Source organism: Elgaria multicarinata, chromosome 2 (assembly GCF_023053635.1).
Source record: "Elgaria multicarinata webbii isolate HBS135686 ecotype San Diego chromosome 2, rElgMul1.1.pri, whole genome shotgun sequence".
In the NCBI taxonomy this organism is placed as follows: Eukaryota; Metazoa; Chordata; class Lepidosauria; order Squamata; family Anguidae; genus Elgaria; species Elgaria multicarinata.
Window position 1 is genome coordinate 95,852,391 of NC_086172.1, and position 18,902 is coordinate 95,871,292.

Below are 18,902 nucleotides of genomic sequence, written 5' to 3' on the forward strand. Positions count from 1 at the left end.
TGGGAACAGGTCCCTAGATGATGAAGGACGGAGCATTCTGGTATGTCTCTGCTGAGGCAACAAACCCAGATGGCTTTCCCCATGAAGCCATGAATAACTTGAGATCTTGCATAGCCTGAGATCTTGATGTGTGAGTGGGGCCCTGGGCCATCCCCAGGGAACTGGAATTACATGGGATACGGGAGAAGGGTGGTAACAGGGAGAGGTGTCAGCTGCTGCCCAGGCTCCCAGGCTCCCTTCCTCACTGTGTCTTTTCTTCACTGACAAGAGCTCAAATCTGGGTGGGGAAGGCTATTGAGTCATCTGTTTCCCCCACCCACTTTCCAGGGCCGTGCTTGGCTCCTAGTTTGGGCTTGGTTCTTCAGCTAGTTCTCCTTGGGCTTCCAGTGTGCCACACCAAGCTCTCACCTTGGGATAGTGTGGTCCTATTTATGAGCTCAACTTTTCTTAGTTATTATTGGTAGAGTCAGTCTCACTGGATCTTTAGAGCAAAAAGAGCTAGATACGTGAAGAAAGTTGCTGAGCTAAAGAGATCAGCCCTGCATTACTGGGCTCATCTCTTTAGCTCAGCAACTTAGCTGCTACCCAGGCCTCTAAAGCCAGGCCTCCACATGGCTGCCTGTAACTGCCCAGTTCTCTCTTCTCTCCTATCTACAGGATTTCCTGCTGCACTGATGTGGCTGAGGATAGGGGGCAGAGGAATTAAAAATATTGATCTGAAATAAGTAGTCAAAACCTGGGATCTCTAAGGCCTTTGCTAGGTCATGGGTTAGCCCGGGGTGAACTCTGGGCTTGCCCCTGTGCATCCAGATGATGCACAGGGGATCCCAGGCTCAGGCAGGGGTCAACCCTCCCTTGCCCCTGGGTAACAGGCTCCAGTTGTAGCCCAGTATTTCCCATGGCCTCAGGCTGAGCCCAAGACCACGAGCATGTAGACCATTCCGCCGCTTTCCTGGCTATTGCAATTATTCACGAGTAGCTGGGAAAAGCGGCAGATGGGACGCAGCTCTCCTCAGGAATGCTGTGCCCATTAGGGCAGTGGGAGAGATCACAGCTGGGGGTGGAGATCACGGCCGGGGGGATCGAGGCAGGGGGGAGATCACGGCAGGGGGAGCGAGGAAACCTTTTTTTAAAAAAACAACAACAACCTCACTTTGGTTGATCATGCGCTCCTGCACAACCGGCCCTTTAAGAAAAAAAATAGCGGATGCAACGGGGCTTTCCTTTAGCCTGTCGCATCTGAAGTTTAGACTGGGGTGACAGCCTGCGCTACTTGAATCGCGGGCTCGCCCTTCCTCCCACACGGATTTAAAGGTAGGTCTAGCAAAGGCCTAAGTCACTTATAATTTGGCAGCAGAAGAAATAGTTAATCAGGTATACAGGATGGTCTAAGGCAGGGAAAGAAACCCTAGTGCCCTTCAGCTGTTTGGATTACATTACTCATCATCTCCAGCCAGCATGGCCCACAGTCCAAAACATCAGGAGGACATGGGATTATCTACCCTAGTCTAAGGCCTTCAAACCCGCCCTGTGCTTCTTTGAAGCTGCGGGAAGCTGAATTGTAGTCAAAGGCAATGGGTTATGTTTCTTTCTGGCTCTTAATTTTGTGTTTTACAACAAGCTTAGGCTCCACAATTATCCTCTAGGTTATTGTAAAGCTCGTGAAGATAATTTAGTATGTAGCTGTGTTGTACACAGTCAGGCAAAAACCTGACTCAAGCAAGTTTCACTGCAGATTGGAGAGGTGACTTAACTGCACAGAAAGCAGTTTTCCATACAAAAAGAACGATAAAAAAATATGAAGAGTAATTAAATGCATCAATTAAGGATGGGAAATACAAATTACTTTATATTAGCCTGAAAACTCATTGGGATGTTTTGAGAAGGTTACTTAAAAAGGATGCAGATGTTATCTCTCACTTTTTCAGTACGTAGTTTTTAAACTCTTTGCCAGTAATGTCCAGCTCACAGATAATTCCCTCTTTATAGCACAAAACAAATCATAAACAATATTTGCTATTTAATTACATGATCAATATGCTTTTGGAATATCCAGCTCCCAAAACCTATTCACCTGACTACCATGAAATTCAATTGTGAGGTCATTTGGGCGGAATGAGCGATGTCGGATATTCTTCAAAGATCTCACCACGCCATGGCCTCACCCCAAGCCTAGGTGACCATTGGTGCGCCATAGAGTTGGAGAGGATGAGAAGTCCCTCTAATGCAGAGTTTAAGGCAGAATCACCTACTCCACAGTCCCCTTTTGATCAGCAGCTTACACAATTTTGATTGCAGCGTGTCCCAAACACAGTGCAGTTCCACTACAAAAAGGAAACTTTTGAGCAAATTGCTCAGGATAACTCAATAAAATGAGCTGCGGTACACAGGATAGAGCAAGGCAAATAAAACCCTGTATAACAGCCTTCCCCAGCCTGATGCCCTTGATCCTTCTGGCTGCGGGTGACTCCCATTTTCCCCAGCCAGTACCATGCCAGTTGTAATCGAATGTATTTGAAGGGCACCAGGTGGGGGAAGCTGCTGCATGCATTCTTCTGTCACTCATGGCAGCTGCAGCAGAAAAAGATGGTGGCATCACTGAAGGACTAGCCAGGCTCAAGCTCAGACAGAGCTGCCAAGGAACCAGTATTTTAGCAGACTGACCAGTAAATGTGTTCCCCCTTGCCCCAGATACTATTACAGATACTATACCATTTCTGGCTTGGAGAAGACCACGTCCGTTTCTACAACTGCCTTTTTTACAGGGATCGTCCCGGGATCATCCCTATGCATGCAAATGACACACAGAGATCCCAGGAGCGGGCAGAGACAATCCCTCCATTTTCCTGCTATAATCTTTAGGTGTAGAAAGGGCCCATGTTGTAACTGCCTGCCATACAGCTATTAAAGATGAGGAGCTTGTCAGAGGAAAGAGGTGGTAACACTAAAGCCCATAGAGGAATTTAAACTCAAACTTTGGATTTAAAAAAAAAAAAACACCAAACAAACTCAAGTTCTTTTTTTCTTGAGTATGGAGAACTTTTTGGGAAATCCTTATCAAAACTGAACTGGGACGAAATTCTCATCCATTCCTATTTGCCAGATAAATTGTTAAAAACATACAGAATTGTTCCTCTCCTATGGCTTTGCTTCCAATCGTTCTTTCTGAGTACCTAATGGTACCAATTTCACCGATGTTTCCATGTGGTGAGAAAGAATCAATGGTTCTTTCGTATTGCACCTAAACAGAGCAAGGAATATGCAGTCCCATGCTTGTCTCTGGCATGGCTTCCCAATGCACTTAGCAATCTGTCCCCTGGATCCCAGTACCCAAAAAGGTAGTACACAGGCAATGTTTGTGTGGAAGGCAAAAATAGATTTAGAGCAAACATAACATAGTCTAATCACGCGGATGCTTTTAAGACTGCCTCTTCTGATCTTTGAAAAGCTGGCACTGTTGCGTCCACATTACCAGGCAGCAGTTGCCAATGCACACTCCTGGGACATGGGATGTGCAAAGGAACACTCCTGGCCATCCATGCCAAGATGAGGATAATCGGACTCAGACCACACACACACAGAGTAAGGAAGACTCTATGCTGCTAGAAAAAGCAATAAATACAAATAGTTGTTTCTTGAGGTTTTCACAGCGAAAAGGGCTGTGCATTTTCTGGAGTGGGAAGAATAAACACTGAACGAAAAGAAGTCTTGCATAAAAGCATCATTAAATCTTGAAACAATAAAAACACAATGGAGAATGCACAGAGAGCATCATTGGGCAGCTGATTCTGATCACAAGGTTTTCCTAGTCGGGAATAGTAATAGCACCATAGCTCTAAAAACAAGCAGAAGTCCATCTACGTAACAATGCTCTAAGGAGTTTGGTAATGGTGGTGAAGCCTTTGGTAACACTGGCAATCCCTCCCTCCTGGTGAACCAATCTAGCCTCTCAGGTTCTTGGACAGTCACACCCAGTTCCCTGGGTGATTGGTGGTTTCCTGGCTTTAGTAGAGTTTTTCCCTGTTCTAAAATGGCTTAGTTACTGGCAGTAAGAGGTTTCAGCTAAAATCGGCTGGTATTGCTTGTATTGTTGATATTTTGGCTCCTCCTGTTTTGTCTTTAGCCACAAACCCTTTGCTTTCAACCCCTGCCCACCACTCTCTGGAAGTGAATATGGTTTGGGGGCTGAAATAAATTCCTCATCCTTGTGCGAGGTTGGCTTTTCCTAATGTTGCATGGCAGGTAGAAGACCTCCAACTGCTATTGGCTGAATAATTCTAATTGTGAGGATCACTGCTTGGATCCCACTGGCCAAGCTGCTCAGATCCTGGAGAAGGGCAAGGCAGGCAAAAGGGCTGTATAGGAGTAGCTACAGAAGAGCCTAGGAAAGGAACAGGCAGAGAGGCAGGAAAGGGTGTTGGGAGGGGAGAGGGGGAGCTACACAAAATGGGTTTGAAAAGGGCATGGTTCACAGGGACCTGGACAAGAGGCGAAAGGCTGGAGGAAAGAGCCTGAGAAGCAAAGGCAAAGAGACAGAGAAGGACTAGAGATGAGTGGCTGAAATCCACATATTGATATGAAATAAGGGCCAAACCTTTGGCTGCAGGACTCTAGTCTACTTCAGAAGGTCTGTTTACATCTTTCTGTCTCCAGTTATGAGATGTGTGAGTGGAATGAAGCTTCACCACTTGGGAGGTAAGTATTCTCTGCACCAGGTTAGGCCTAACAGTATGGAACTGCAGCCTTAGGGTGCAATCCTATGCATGTTCAGACAGAAAAAAGGCTGGCTGGGGAACATTGGAAATGTAGAACTTTATTCTGTCGGAACATGCATAGGATTGCTCCCTTAGCCAATAACCCAACATCCTAATGGGAGAAAGCCTTCTCATGTGTGTTTCACTTCAAAAGACTCATTCCTACAACAGTTATTACTGAAATACTCTAAAACAGCCTTTTCCAACCTGATGATCTCTAGATGATTTAGCCTATAATTCCCAGCAGCTCCAGCTAGCATGGAAAATGCTGGGAAATGTAGTCCAAAACATCTGCAAGACCTGAGGATGTGGGAAAGTTGCTCTAAAGTCAGTATCAGTCTGAATTTCTCTTGCAGCAAAGAGGCCTGCCTCCACTCCAGCTGAATGGACCTGCTGTTCAAATTTTGACAACACAGAGGTGTTGTCTAACAGGAGTGAAGAAAGATTACTGTCTATATTTTCAACCATTATGGCGAGTGGGCAATTTCTACAGTTATGTTCTCAGTATAAACCACAAAGTAAAATACAACAAAGCATTTATTATATTAAGTTGTGTGATCATCGAATCCAGGAGCCAGCAATTTTACTGTATCATTTCATAGAGTGCATTTCTTTTGAATGGATGATAATAAAGCTTTTATTGTTTTTTTAGTTTCAAGGCTAAGTTTCAACAGGAAGAACTGCCTATTCCCCACCCCACCCACCCCAGTCTGGGGTTAGCCACATGTAAACCATGCCTTGAAAAACACAGCACCGTTCCAGTGATTTATACACAGGCGGTGAGGTTTGGAGTTCAATCCAGACTTCCTTTAGTCTCTCAGGTGTTTCTGGTTTCTCTAGGAGTCATTGTTCTTCAGAAGACCTACACAAATTAAGCAGCGCTGTGCAGTGAATTGGACATATTAATACCTACAGCCTTATTGTGTGCCAATGGAGGCCCTTGCAAAATGAATGGCTATGGCACCACTGATAGGCATAAGAATCCAGCTGTTCATAAAGTGAAAATGAAATCAAGATGACTGATGGTGGTGGAGTAGAACGGCTCATGGTGTAAAATCCATCACAGTCTGCTCACACTTGATATTTCAGAAATAAGCATACACCCTGCTCCTGGTGGTGGCACACACGGCTCATCAGCTGCTGTTAGGTGGCTACCTCAGGCAACTGATTTTGGGTTCTGTGTAAGAGCAGCAAATTGTAAGCTATTTAATTTCTTATTATTGTATGTTTTGCAGCCAGGGAGTGGGAGAAGTGCTTGAGGGCTTTTATTTATTTAATTTATAAACTGCTCGATATATGTTTTAAAAAAGAAGAAGTCCAGAGTGGTAAACAGTAAAGAAAAAACAATCAAAATGCAAAAGAATTTTTTTTAAAGAAACACCAAGTTAAACCAAAGAAATCAACAACACCAAGAGCAAGATTGTATGCCTATTTCTAAAATAATGGACATTCAGAAAAAGGTTGCGTAAATCAAAATGTTTTTTGCAGACGTTGAAAACAAAGCAAAGTCGGTGCCCATCTCAGCTGCCAAAATCAGGATGTTCCATGCATCCTGACTTGGAAAGGGGAATGCCATTGGCTGCTTTACCACAGGTTTTCTGCCTGTTTCACAAAACAACAAGCATCTGAAAAAATGAAACCATTTTTTACCATCCTACATAAAGTGAGACACTATTAGGACTCTCAGGCACTTTACACACTGGTTGCTGGACTGGCTATATTTCCTAGAGTTTAATTTCCTGCCTCCTCAGTATGCCATGTGACAGTTTAATCCCACCTGCTCACAACGCATTGGCATCAGTAGCAGGTAATACAGTTTGTTTTCCAGGTGTTTATATCCTGCCGTATTTCATCAAAGCAGAAATGGCTGTGGAAAAACTAAAGCAAAGTTGGACAGTTACAGTTCAAAAAAGTTTAAAGCATCTTCATTTTTAAAAGAGTATATGGCTCTCAGCTATCCAAAGCAAGGAGTGTTTGGCACTTATAGTTCACAAACAAAATGCCACAATGAAGCTTTGGAGAGAAGCCCGATTCTCACCCAGCCAATACAGCTTGGGGGGGGGGGTCAGCTTTTGCGAGGGGGGAGGAGCTGGAAATATAAAGATGTGTACACATGCTCAGCACATGTACAGCCTCATGTGGTGGGGGTGGAGCCAGGGGTATAAAAGGCTCACCTCACGCGGCTCTCGGTCTATCTTGATTTCAGCCCCACCCACGCTCCCTATCTACCAGTATGGGAATAACCAGTCATCCTCTTTGAAGGGGGGGGGGGGCTGAGTAGGAATTTTCCCTGTCATTTAGCAATGCACAGGTTTTTGCCTACTCCATACTGGATCTAATCTTTAGAAGCGGAGGATAAATAGGTTGATTATAAATGGCAGGCATTTTGGGAAGTGAGAATAGGTACAATGAGCACTCTGGCACCTTTATGGTGATTAGCAATCCCGAAGTCCTGTTCCTCTTTGGGAACTTTCTTGTCTCATCTACTCAGCGCTACGCAGCCCTGAGTGGGGATGATGCAGGTCGGTCTCACCAAACACTCAAGTATAGTTGGAAAAGGGGGCCAGGTCACATGACCCCTGTGTTAAACTGAGTGTCTCACCCTGATTGGCAGGCTAGTTGCCTGAAGATAAATGAGCTAAATTCTCACATGATCATGTACAGATCCATGGAGGGGAGAATTTTCTTGTGTAAATAAAGAGGCCCTAGTTTATCCCAAGCTCTGGTGTCTGTGTTTTATTTCTAGGACTTCCTTCTTCACTCGCAAAAAGACAAGATCTGAACCCCACCCCAGCTAGGAGTCCCCTTTTGACGCACAGATTTGTATGACCCAAGTTACGTCAGCCAGAGACCCCTTGAGAAGAGGGTATATTGGTGCCATCCTCCTATGAAAACAAGTGTGACATAGTAGAATGTTGTTTGTACATAGGCATGAGATGGAGTGTCCTACTTTTAAGCTAAGCTTTGGCCTATGCTGGCATTTTATTCCATTTCACTCTAACTTCATGGTAATTTTTGTTGGGTTTTCTTACTTCTTTTATTGTTTCAATACTGTAACTTTGCTCTGACAGCTTTGACTAAAGAGCAACTAATGTGCCTTAAATAAATAAATAAATAAATAAATAAAGTTCACCTTTTATTTTTATTTATTTTTTATTACATGTTTATACCGCCCCATAGCCAAAGCTCTCTTAGAAACATAATGAATTATTCTAATTTCCACAATGTTTGTTTAATATAAATAGCAACAATATTCAAGGTTGAATAATTCCTCCTCTCTTCTTTTGGCTTTTATTCCATAATTCCAGAGGTATTATATAGCACTAAAAAAAATCAAGCAGGCAAACAATATAGCAATTACCAAAGACCAAAGATGGTTCCTAAAAGTTGTTATACTAAGTAGACATTGAACTAAGTTTTCCGATATTTTGCTTTTTACTTCATTCCTCTTAAGAAATGCCTAGTTAAAAGGTTAATTGTCCAGTTTCCTCCCAACCCTGATGTGAACACCTTCTAATTAAAATTCACTGTACGCGGCAGCCATATTTCATGGGAGTTACTCTAGTGTTTGGTGTGGTGAGTATAGAAACATGCAAGGGGGGATGCTCATCCCTAACATACTCAGGGACACACGTACACTGAATATTTAGGAACTCACGTCTCCCCTTCCGAAATCACAATGTACAGGTGTACCACACAACTAACCCTGGTGATACCCAGTTACTCTGTAAAATACAAAATGGTTTTCAGAGATGGACTTGTACTAACACAGTGAACCTGCACCGGGAAGCCATGATTGGGCATGACTGTCTGGCATGTATTTAGAGTATATTTCAGGACATGATCTAACCATCACACCTTCTGCTTAACTTCAGCAAATACTGGTGGAACATAGCTGTTCACTGACCTGGCTCTCCAAGGTGGTTAACCTGGTTATTCCCATACAGCAGGGTGGGCAAACCTCTTTCAGCCTGAGGGCTGAATTCCATTTTGGAGAAGCTCTCAGGGGCCACATTCCAGTGGTGGGTGGGGCTGAAAGCAAAAGGGATGGGGCCAAAATACCAACAATACCAGCATAAGAATATAAGAAGAGTCATACTGGATCAGTCCAGGGGTCCATCTAGTCCCGCACTCTGTTCACACAGTGACCAACCAGCTGTCAACCAGGACCCACAAGCAGGAGATGGGTACAAAAGCACTCTCCCACCCATGTTCCCCAGCAACTGTGTATATAGGCTTATTGCCTCTTATACATGAGAGCACAACACTATCGGGACTAGTAGCCACTGATAGCATATTATAGCTTACAGCTACAAAACTAAGCCTTAGGAGAGGCATTTGTAACTTTTTAGAATGGGGCCAGGGGAAGGGGGCAGGGAACTCCAGAGGGATGGATTGGGACCCCAGGCAGGCCAGATTTGGCTCCAGAGCCTGTGGCCTAATCTACACCCAGCAGGATATTGCACTACAAAAGCAGTAAATGTTGTAAACCGCCCAGAGAGCTTCGGCTGTGGGGCGGTATATAAATGTAATTAAATAAATAAATAAATAAATAAATAAAAGCAGTATATAAAAGGCAGGAGTCATACTACTGTTTCGTAGTGGTATTGAAGTGCACTGACAATTGCTGGGGCCTGTTCACACATACCACATACCGCTTTTATAGTGCTATATCCTGCTTGGTGTGGCTCCTGCCTTTTATATACCATGATCATACCACTTTCCTTTTTCTACGCAGCCAGTTCAGCAAAGCAGCGCTGCTGTGCCCTGCAAAAGACACAGCTAGACCAGAGTTAGAGAAAACATCTGTCTCTGATGTGTGCCATTGTGGTGTTTTATGTCAATTCGCATCAGTCAAGCTTACAGTTTAACTCTTTTCCACATGCATGAAAAGGTTTGTCATTTCCCTGCATTTTAGGCAAAGGTAGGCAAGGTAATCTAATTCTGTGGGCTGGCAGGCACTGAAGCAAACCTCGGCTTTTAGCTTCATGTTCCCAGTTGCCTGAATTTTCGGGGCGTCGTATCAGATGACTAAAGAAAATGAATGCTAATGAAATAGAAAGTGGTGGAAAGCTACTATAATGGTGGAAAGTTGCTCAGCTAATAGAACCAGTGCCGAAATAGGGTTATGATACCCCTTTCCAATAGCTTTCAAAAATAAGTCTTTAAATATTTATGCCAGCAGCAGAAGAGAGACAGTAACCACAGAAGTCTTAAAGAAGTATTTTAAGTCTTTGCTGACATATCCAAGTATATTCCTACTGACATGGAGGTCTGGTTTGGACATGCATGGACATTAATTGGGCTAAGGGTACATTACCTTGGTCAGTTGAATGTGTGAAGTGATCCCACTGAAAAAGCACAGCGTTGGGATGTGATGTTGTACTTATGTTTATATCGGCAAAGACCAATTCACACATGCACGTCGCTTGATTTGAAAGTCACCAGGATAAGAACATGCATGTGTGAACCGTGCCTTGGGCCCTTATTCTGTGGAATAACCATTTTCATTCTTCATCGTATCAACCCTGTTCACAGTTAGGACATATTCTTTATGAGAGCCCCTTACGTTTCAGACTACGTGTGATTACTTCTAAGGAAAAACTATATCTTTGACTTCTAAAAAAAGTAACCACAACAAATACTGTTAAAATAATATGGTGGTGATGGTGTTTTGTTGCTGTTTTTCCAGTTTAATCTTGAATGCATCTGGCCCTGATTTCAGGAAAGAGCAACATGCTAGTCATTCAATTTTTAAGAGACTCTCCTTCCGGGCTCATGGCATGGGGCTTTTACATGCATGAGAAATTGGGACATTTTCCTAAAAGATTTCATTTCAAGTGTGCAAAGTCCTCATGTTCAAGTGTGATAGGTCCCTAAACAGGCTGGGCTTAGTAATACCAGTGTATTTATTTATCATTTCCAAAGAAAGACAAGGATCTAAGAGGCACGGGGAAGAAAGCCCTTTGAACACTTGTATCCTGTCTGCCTTAAAATGCAGTTTCCCAGCATTTCCTTTAGAGTGATAACTGCAGTGATAAGCGAGAGAGAGCTGAGATGCCATTTCTGGTGATAATTGTCTTGTGTCAGCTGCCTGACGTCCATGTTAGTGTCTGCCTTCACACTCAAAAACCAATTCACACAAGCGCTAGACTGTTCACGGAGAGCAAAAGGGCCATTTAACAAACACAAACCAGACACTGAACACCATGGTTTTCATCCACGTGGGCAAAATTTATTACGTTTCCTGTGCATTGGCACACAAAGAGTCTTAATGGAAAGGAAAGCATTCTAGTTAGGTGTTGATTTAAAGTTTAATTTAGGCCTTGAAAAGGGCTAGTGCATCTTTACAGCCATCTTGTAATTCTCTGAGAGGCCTGCCATGAAGTTAGCCAAGTCCACATTTCAGCACAAACAAGGTCACTTTGAGATCAAAGAGACATACAGACAACTACCTACATTCACTGAGAAAAGGTTCCTACCTTGATCCAGAAATTCAGCAAAAATGGATGCTGACAAGCCCCGTCTTCAAAAGCGAGGTGCTGAAAATATTGCATGTCCAATATCCACGGTTGCTAAGGATTTCTCATGAAACCTGACAGTTTTGTTCTGAACTGGGACTGACTAAATATTAAACACCAATTATTCCAAGGACTCACAATATGATGGGGGGGGGGGAAATGTTTGCTATTTTACTTAGTACCGCTTATTTAATTTCAGGTTAGAAATGACTGAAAATCAGGGGAGGGTTTTTCTTTTTTCATTTGCATATGTAAAGCATAAGACACAAATTATTGACTGAAGAATGTCAGTGTAGTCTATAGGACTACTCAAGAATACAAGCATTAAACTCAGTGGTTCTAATCAGTGATGAGCTCAGAAAAAAGATGCATACCTCTTGCTGATCACTTAGCAGAGAGAGAACAGAGGGAAGTAGTCATATTCTTCCCTCAAAAGCTAATCAATGGTGACAATGTTGATCATGTACTCCATGATATATGCATAGTTCTGGCTCAGAAGAAGTATTCTGGATACTTCCAGTGGAAGGAGTGAACCCAATTATTCCACTGCAGTTCCGTTGGTTGACTGGTTGCACTGAGATTATTCTGTTTCAGCATTTCAAAAGAAGGAAATACCATGACTGTTCTGCATGTGTTGATTCACTTGTTCCTTTCCTCCCACTGAGGCTTGGCAGGACAGTGGTGGGAACGGGGATGGATAACAGCTAAGAGAAAATGTCAAGAACTTTAAACATTCCAAATGTTGAAATTTGTATTTGAAATTTTACCTCAACATTCAAAGTGTGATGCCTGCAGACATTGGCCATCCCTTGTTTGTTTGAGAAAGATCCCAAATATCAAATGCCATAAGCAGTCAGCTATCAAATACTACCTACTATTGCATGTCATCTACGAAACACTGTTAAATATTAAATACTTCCATATGTCAATGATCAGATACTGTCAAATACTACTACATAGCATTGCAAGCTAGCTATTTTTAAATTATTTTTTATAGTGCCATCTGTGAAACATGAGAAAACAAGGCAAAATAAATGCCCCTGTCCTGAGGCCTGTATATTAAAAGGACAGGAAGTTGTCCCTCTAGCAATTCCCTCTCTTGCCTTCAAGCTGCTCTTGTGGGTAGCAACAATGGCATATTTGTGCAACCCCTCTCCTCCTTCCCTTGTCAGGCACAGTAATGCAGATCAAAGATCCAAGTTTTCTGCCTCCTTGACAAGGAGAATTTTGAAGAATTTTCTCCTTGGGGAGGGGTACAGGATTTCCATATACTTTTTAAAAGTGTAGCCAGTTGTTGAGGGCATCTTCTTCTTCTTCTTTTTTTTAAAAATAACACACACACGGCACTTCGAGAATCCCGGCAGATTTTCCTGAATGCCTATTGGAGTTCATGTGACCTCACCTTCTCCAAAAGGCATTCAGAAGAACTCCTGGGCTCCTCCAAGTACATAGGGTGTTTGTTGTTGTTGTTGTTTAAAAAAACAAAATAAAAAAAGAAAGAAGACCCCTCAACAACTGGCTACCCTTAAAAAAAAGTATGTGGAAACCCTGTACCTCTGCCCAAGGAGAAAATTCTCCAAAATTCTCACCTCTCCCAGGCTCTTTCACTGAAGATTTTGTCGTTCCCCCCTCCACAAAATCCACAAAATGCCAAAAATGGAATAGTCAAAAATTTTGATACAGCAGTAGTATTTAAGCAAAGGCTGGACAGCCATCTAGCACAGATACTGTAGCTGTATCCTGCAATGAACAGCCTGTATTGAGCATGGGGGTGGACTTCATGATCTTTATAGTCCCTTCCAACTCTATGATTCTAAGTAGGCTAGGGTCAAAGTCACAGATGACAGTGAAGGCTGGAGCTGTGAATCTGCTCCAGGTTTTAGCAAGAACCAGTCAGAACTCTAAAGAAGCTAACCAATGTGCTTTTAAGCAGCTCATTTAGAGCTCTGACTGAAACCCAGAATGTACTCTCTGCCCCACTGACATTGGATCCACCAGCTTCCAGTAGCAGATGATGAGCTGGGAATACTGGCCATGGCTCATTAAGCTTTATCTTGTGGATCCTTAGACCTGGAACTGTGGGCTACGGTCTTTGCCTAAGATTCATCATTGTAAGGACAGTGGAAGGCATTTTTGTCACACTCCGAACTATGTATTCGGTGCAGCCTCAGCTGATGTGGCACAAAGCAGCACCACAGCAGCTGATGCCAATCTGTAGCATGGGGCTGCCCATCTGCCTAAATCCCCATAATCGAGACAGCATGTCACATTGAGCTACCATGGGCACACTAGTGTCAAAAGTCTTTAACACTCTATGTATTATGTATGTGTTTAAAATATTTATATCCCACCTTTCCCAAGAAGCTCAAGGTGGTGAACAGAAGAGACTGACAAATGGAACAAAAATACAAAAAATTATAAATATGATAAATTTCTATGAGGGTGGCATCGTTAAAAAAAAACCCACAAGTAGTAAAAGGCCATCTAATAAAAAACAATAGTAACAGCAATTAAAGCTAAGCAGTCTTCAATAAAGCCAGTAAACACTAAAGGCCTTCCTAAAAAGGAATGCTTTTGCTCTGTGGTGAAAGAACATCAGGGAAGTGGTGAGGTGGGCCTCCCTATGTAAGGAGTTCCCATCTTAGAGCAGGATCCAAGCGGACCATTCTGCAAGCCTGCTTAAACTGATTGCACAATGGGGATTTAGAGCTTTCTTTAGGAAACCTCGAAGGAGTGGAAACTGCCCCTTTCCAGAAATGAGTGTTTCCACTCATTTCCAGTTCCTAGAGGAAGCTATAAATCCCCATTGCACAAGTGGTGGGTGCCACCTGTAGAATGGAATCAGTGGTGGTGCCTCCTTGTGCAATGGCCTACTTGGAAACCCACCCACCCCAGATTCAAACAGACTCCGCTTCCAAACAAACTGCCAAGTTTTATTTAAAGCAAGGTTCCTATACAGAGCTCTCTCAGGTTGTGGCCTCTCTCTCCTCAGGCCAGAAGCACTGGGTGTCACCCTTAACTACTTCCTGTTTCCTCCCAGGAGCACAACCCAATCAGGCTGAATCACACAGTTCTTTCCTCTAGGCACAGCCACTGAAAAGAGTTGAATTAGGTGGTGAAAGATATGGATGGGCCTTCTTCCACTTACTTGCTAGGGTTGAGATCCCACTTGCTGAATGTATCACATTCTCCCAATATAGTTTCACTCTGGATCATTATAGGGAATATGAAATGGCAGCTCCCAGACACAGACATGTTATTAAGGGGTGGCACAGGCATTTGTCAATGGTTGGCCCTGCTGAGGGTGGGGAGCCCTGGCAGCTGCTCAAAGGATGCCATGTGTAGGCACTTGGCCTGCTCGCTCTCTCTCTCTCTTTCTCTTTCTCTCTCTCTCTCTCTCTCTCTCTCTCTCTCTCTCTCTCTCTCTTTCTCTCTCTCTCCTCATCTACACCAAGCAGGATATTGCACTATGAAAGCAGTATATAAAAGGCAGGAGCCACACTACTGCTTTATAGCAGTATTGAAGTGCACTGTCAACTGTTGGGGGCCATTGACATATATCATATATCACTTTCATACCAGTATATCCTGCTTGGTGTGGCTCCTGCCTTTTATATACTGTTTCATAGTGCAATATCCTGCATGGTGTAGACTCGCTACAGGGATGACTGTCTGCTTGCATCATTATTGTGTTGGAAGTGCAAGATTATAAGATATCAAAGCAACCTCTGGCTTTCAATGACGAAGGGTGCACCGTGTGCTCTTTCTATGCCACTCCGGTTGATTCCGGTGCGTTCAGCACATGAGCAGTGCTCAGCGGATTGTGACTGAAATCCCATGCATGGGAATGCAGGACATGAAAAAAGCCAGCAGAAAACCCCTGGGCTATTGTAGAATTGTGACTGAAATTATTCAGTTATCTGTACTCCTGTTTAAGATATCTATAAATATCTGCACTCCACAGGGTGCTCATGCAATTTCTGATGGTTTACCAGACTAAAGCCACTTCTTCAACTGTAGGTTAAAGTTGCAAGTCCTTGATATCTATTAAAAGGCGGGGACTTGCTGATGAAGGTCATCTTTTCAATTGAACAGTTAACGAGAGGGCGCCATGGGATGCGTTTCACTGTATTTTGTGTCACAAATTTTGTAATCAAAGGGTATATAAATGCGACAGCCACTCTCTTGCAGCAACTTTATTACCAAATGTGCTATGAAAAAGCCCCATCCCTAAGCTTAATAAGGTTACAAAAAGGAGAACGAGGGGAGGCCATTTTCATTCAAAGGGTGTGCTTGTTAATTGGAATTTTGCAGATGCCTAATGAGCGAGGAAAGGGAACTTCAAAATAATTTGGATCACTTAACTTTTTCCCTGTCTCTGAAAAGAAAGGAAAATGTAACTTTTTTTGCAAAATAAAATTTAACAGTAATTGGAGACTTTCTAATAAATTATATCATGGATGACTAATAAACCAACCAAACCAACTAACCAAACAAATAAACAAAACCAACCCCAAAACCCCAGATTGCACTCAGATCTCTCTCTCTCTCTCATCTAAATATTCACAGATGTTACAAATACACTCCGACATTGCACAAATTCTCTACAAGGGCACCCCTGTGTTTATAGCAAATTTTATTTTAGGCAGGGAGGACTTTTCGCAACCCTCTTTTGTGCTAAGATTGAAACCATATGGGGAAAGATGTTACTTGTGTTTTTATAAAATACTGTCCTCTACTGGATGGAATATGCTATGCCTGCTTTGTGTAAATCAGTTCCTAGAAGTCGTAAGTTGAAGGAGATGCATCTTTCTTTCACTCAGAAGAAGCCAGTTTCTGTAAAGTAAATTCCACTTATGCAAAAATGGACTTAAAGCAGTTGAAAGGAAAACAATTTTGGAAAGTGGTTGTCAATTTAAATGCCATGCCAGGGACTGGTGCTTGAATCTGTTCCCAAAGTATATGCTGCAACATTATTAACCCAGAGAAAAGATTGGGTGGGGTAGGGGAGGAGAGAAAAGAGTATTGTATATTTACTTATACCAGTATAAATGTGTACAAATGAAAATTGTTTATTGCTTAGTATGGAGGTTTAGATTTTCAAGAGCTAGCAGGAGGAAAGGGAAAGGAAGGAGAAAATCTATACCAGCTGAAAAATGTGCCAGGTGTAAATTCAAATATACAGTCTAATTCACACATCGACAGCCACATGGAGGCATCCTCAAACACAGCAGTATATTCTAGTGATGGCACTAAACTCTGAAGTGAATGGGTGCATTTGATAGATTTATGGGCCTGGTCCATTTGGATCCAGTTCAAAATCTGGGTGGAATTCCCAGATTCTGTTCTGATAAGGGCCTAAAGGGTGCTTAAAGAGTGTTGAGCTGGAGGCTGTTTTTACTCTTATTGTTGCGTTTTAAGCTGTTTCTAATGGTGTTTAATGTATTTGTTTTATTTATTTATTTATTTATTTATTACATTTTTATACTGACCAATAGCTGAAGGTCTCTGGGCAGTTCACAATTGAATTGCACAGAGAGCTTATTATTGTTTATATCAAAGTTTATTAGTGATTGTAAGCCAGCTTGCATGCAATTTTTGGTAGAAAGCTGGAGTTCAAGTCAAATAAATAAATGGATAAATAAATAAAAGGACCTGGAGGCTTCTTTATACTCTGTGCCCCTCCTGGCTAAATCAGGGCCTTTCTGCCATCTCCCCTTTCCAAAGTTTTACTAGAAGCATGGAAAGAGAGCAGAAGAGGGGGCACAATTGGAAAGGTACATCTTGTTGGATAGATAGTGCATCTTGGTCAGCTGAGAATCATGGGAGCTGATGCCCAGCCATCTTATTGGTAGCAAACAAGGCTTCCCCTGCCCTTTGACCTTCCATGTCAAATTGATTCCTCTATTTACACCCCACAACATCTCATGAATACTATCAAGGCTAGAAGAGCTTGCAGGAAAGGGAGAGGAAACATGCTATTCATTTGCAAATCCCATCATGCCCACTAATGTTGAATCAAGCAGGAGGACATGGGTTAAGGCAGCAACTGAAGCAGTTCTGGAATAGAGCAGGTTCGTAATCACAGACTGAACTGTAACTGCTGACAAAGGACTATGAGTTCAGGACCATGGAGAGCAATCCTGCAACTAGATAAGACAAGTTACCCCAGCACTAGCTTAGAGCAACTAACAACAGGTGTTTTTTTATAGCCAGGCCAGGAGAGTCCTTCTGGGAGGTCCACCTCCTTGTATGCTGTATCTTTTGCTTTTCTTGGGGCTGGGGAGTGAGGAGCTGGTTCGTGACTGCTCTCCAGGGCCTTCCTGCACTCAGGAGGAGCAGAGAGGTCCTCTCTTCAGAGTCAGAAGTGAGAGATGCATTGGGGATTGAATGGGCAGGATGCAATATTCAAGGTGGAGGGCACAACTTGTGAAGGTTGCAGAACTGCTTCTGACTTTTCCTTGACATTACTGAATCTAAAAACTTCAGTCTCACAGGGGCTCTCAGTCCTGGACCATGGAAGGAGATGGGGTATGGATGACTGGCCAATTTGTAATTAATCTGGGAATAGCTAGGCTTATGGCCTTTTGCAAGAATGCATCATGTTGTAAAAACAGAGAATCTAAAAGAGCCCATAACACTGAAATTGGGGAAAGGTGGGGTGGGAGAATGTTTCCGCTTTAGGCTAGGGATGGATGAGAAGTTCATTCAGTTCATTTTATTTTTTAATAAGGACTTACTAGAATTTGCAGATTTTTTCATAAACTGGACAGATAGAATATATATTAAAAAAGAAAAGAATGTGGGAGAAACTGCAAATGAGCTGAGGTCTCACTTCTTCCAGATATTTCTCAATGTCAAATTCTGAGCATCTACGGGAAGCAGTTAATTAAAAAAAGAGAAAAAAGCCTCACTTAATAGTTAGAGACAAGCAGGCTTCACTAGACAATGTATCCAAATGTGTCTTATTGATATGTTATCTTATATTCAAGTGTATCAATACTTCTTTTAAAATGTTGTAACCTGCTCCAAGTTTGAGCAATATGATGGGTTTGTTGGTCCCTTGCCAACAGCTGGTTGGCCACTGTGTGAACCGAGTGCTGGACTACATAGATCCTCAATCTGATCCAACTTGGCTCTTCTTATGTTCTGCTTATGTTCTTATGTTTTAAAATCTAAAATAAAATAAGGGACAATCCTTTTCTGATCTTCACCTGTGAAGAGCTGCATGCACAGGAGGGTACCACCTAGCATAGGGAGCAATAGAGGGCTCTTCTCTCTTCCATAGCTGGACACACACACTACTGTCACTCGGCAAATGTTAAATTTTATGATGGGGTAGAGTGGAATGGATAAGGAGATGCTCGCTAGAAATAAACCTGTTCAGACAACATGCTAAGCCTCAGTGGTTAAGCATGTTGAGCTAAACATTATGGCTTAGCATGTCATGTGAACCATTCCTAATCATGGTGGCTACATAACCATGGTTTAAACATGCTCACTAACCTTTTGCTGCAAAGGGTTAGTGGCCTAACCAGGGCTTAGTGTGTTGTCTGAACAGGCTCAGTGAAAGAGAGAGACCACTTTTTTTCACGAGAAATTTGGGATAGGGGTGATTGTATCCCAC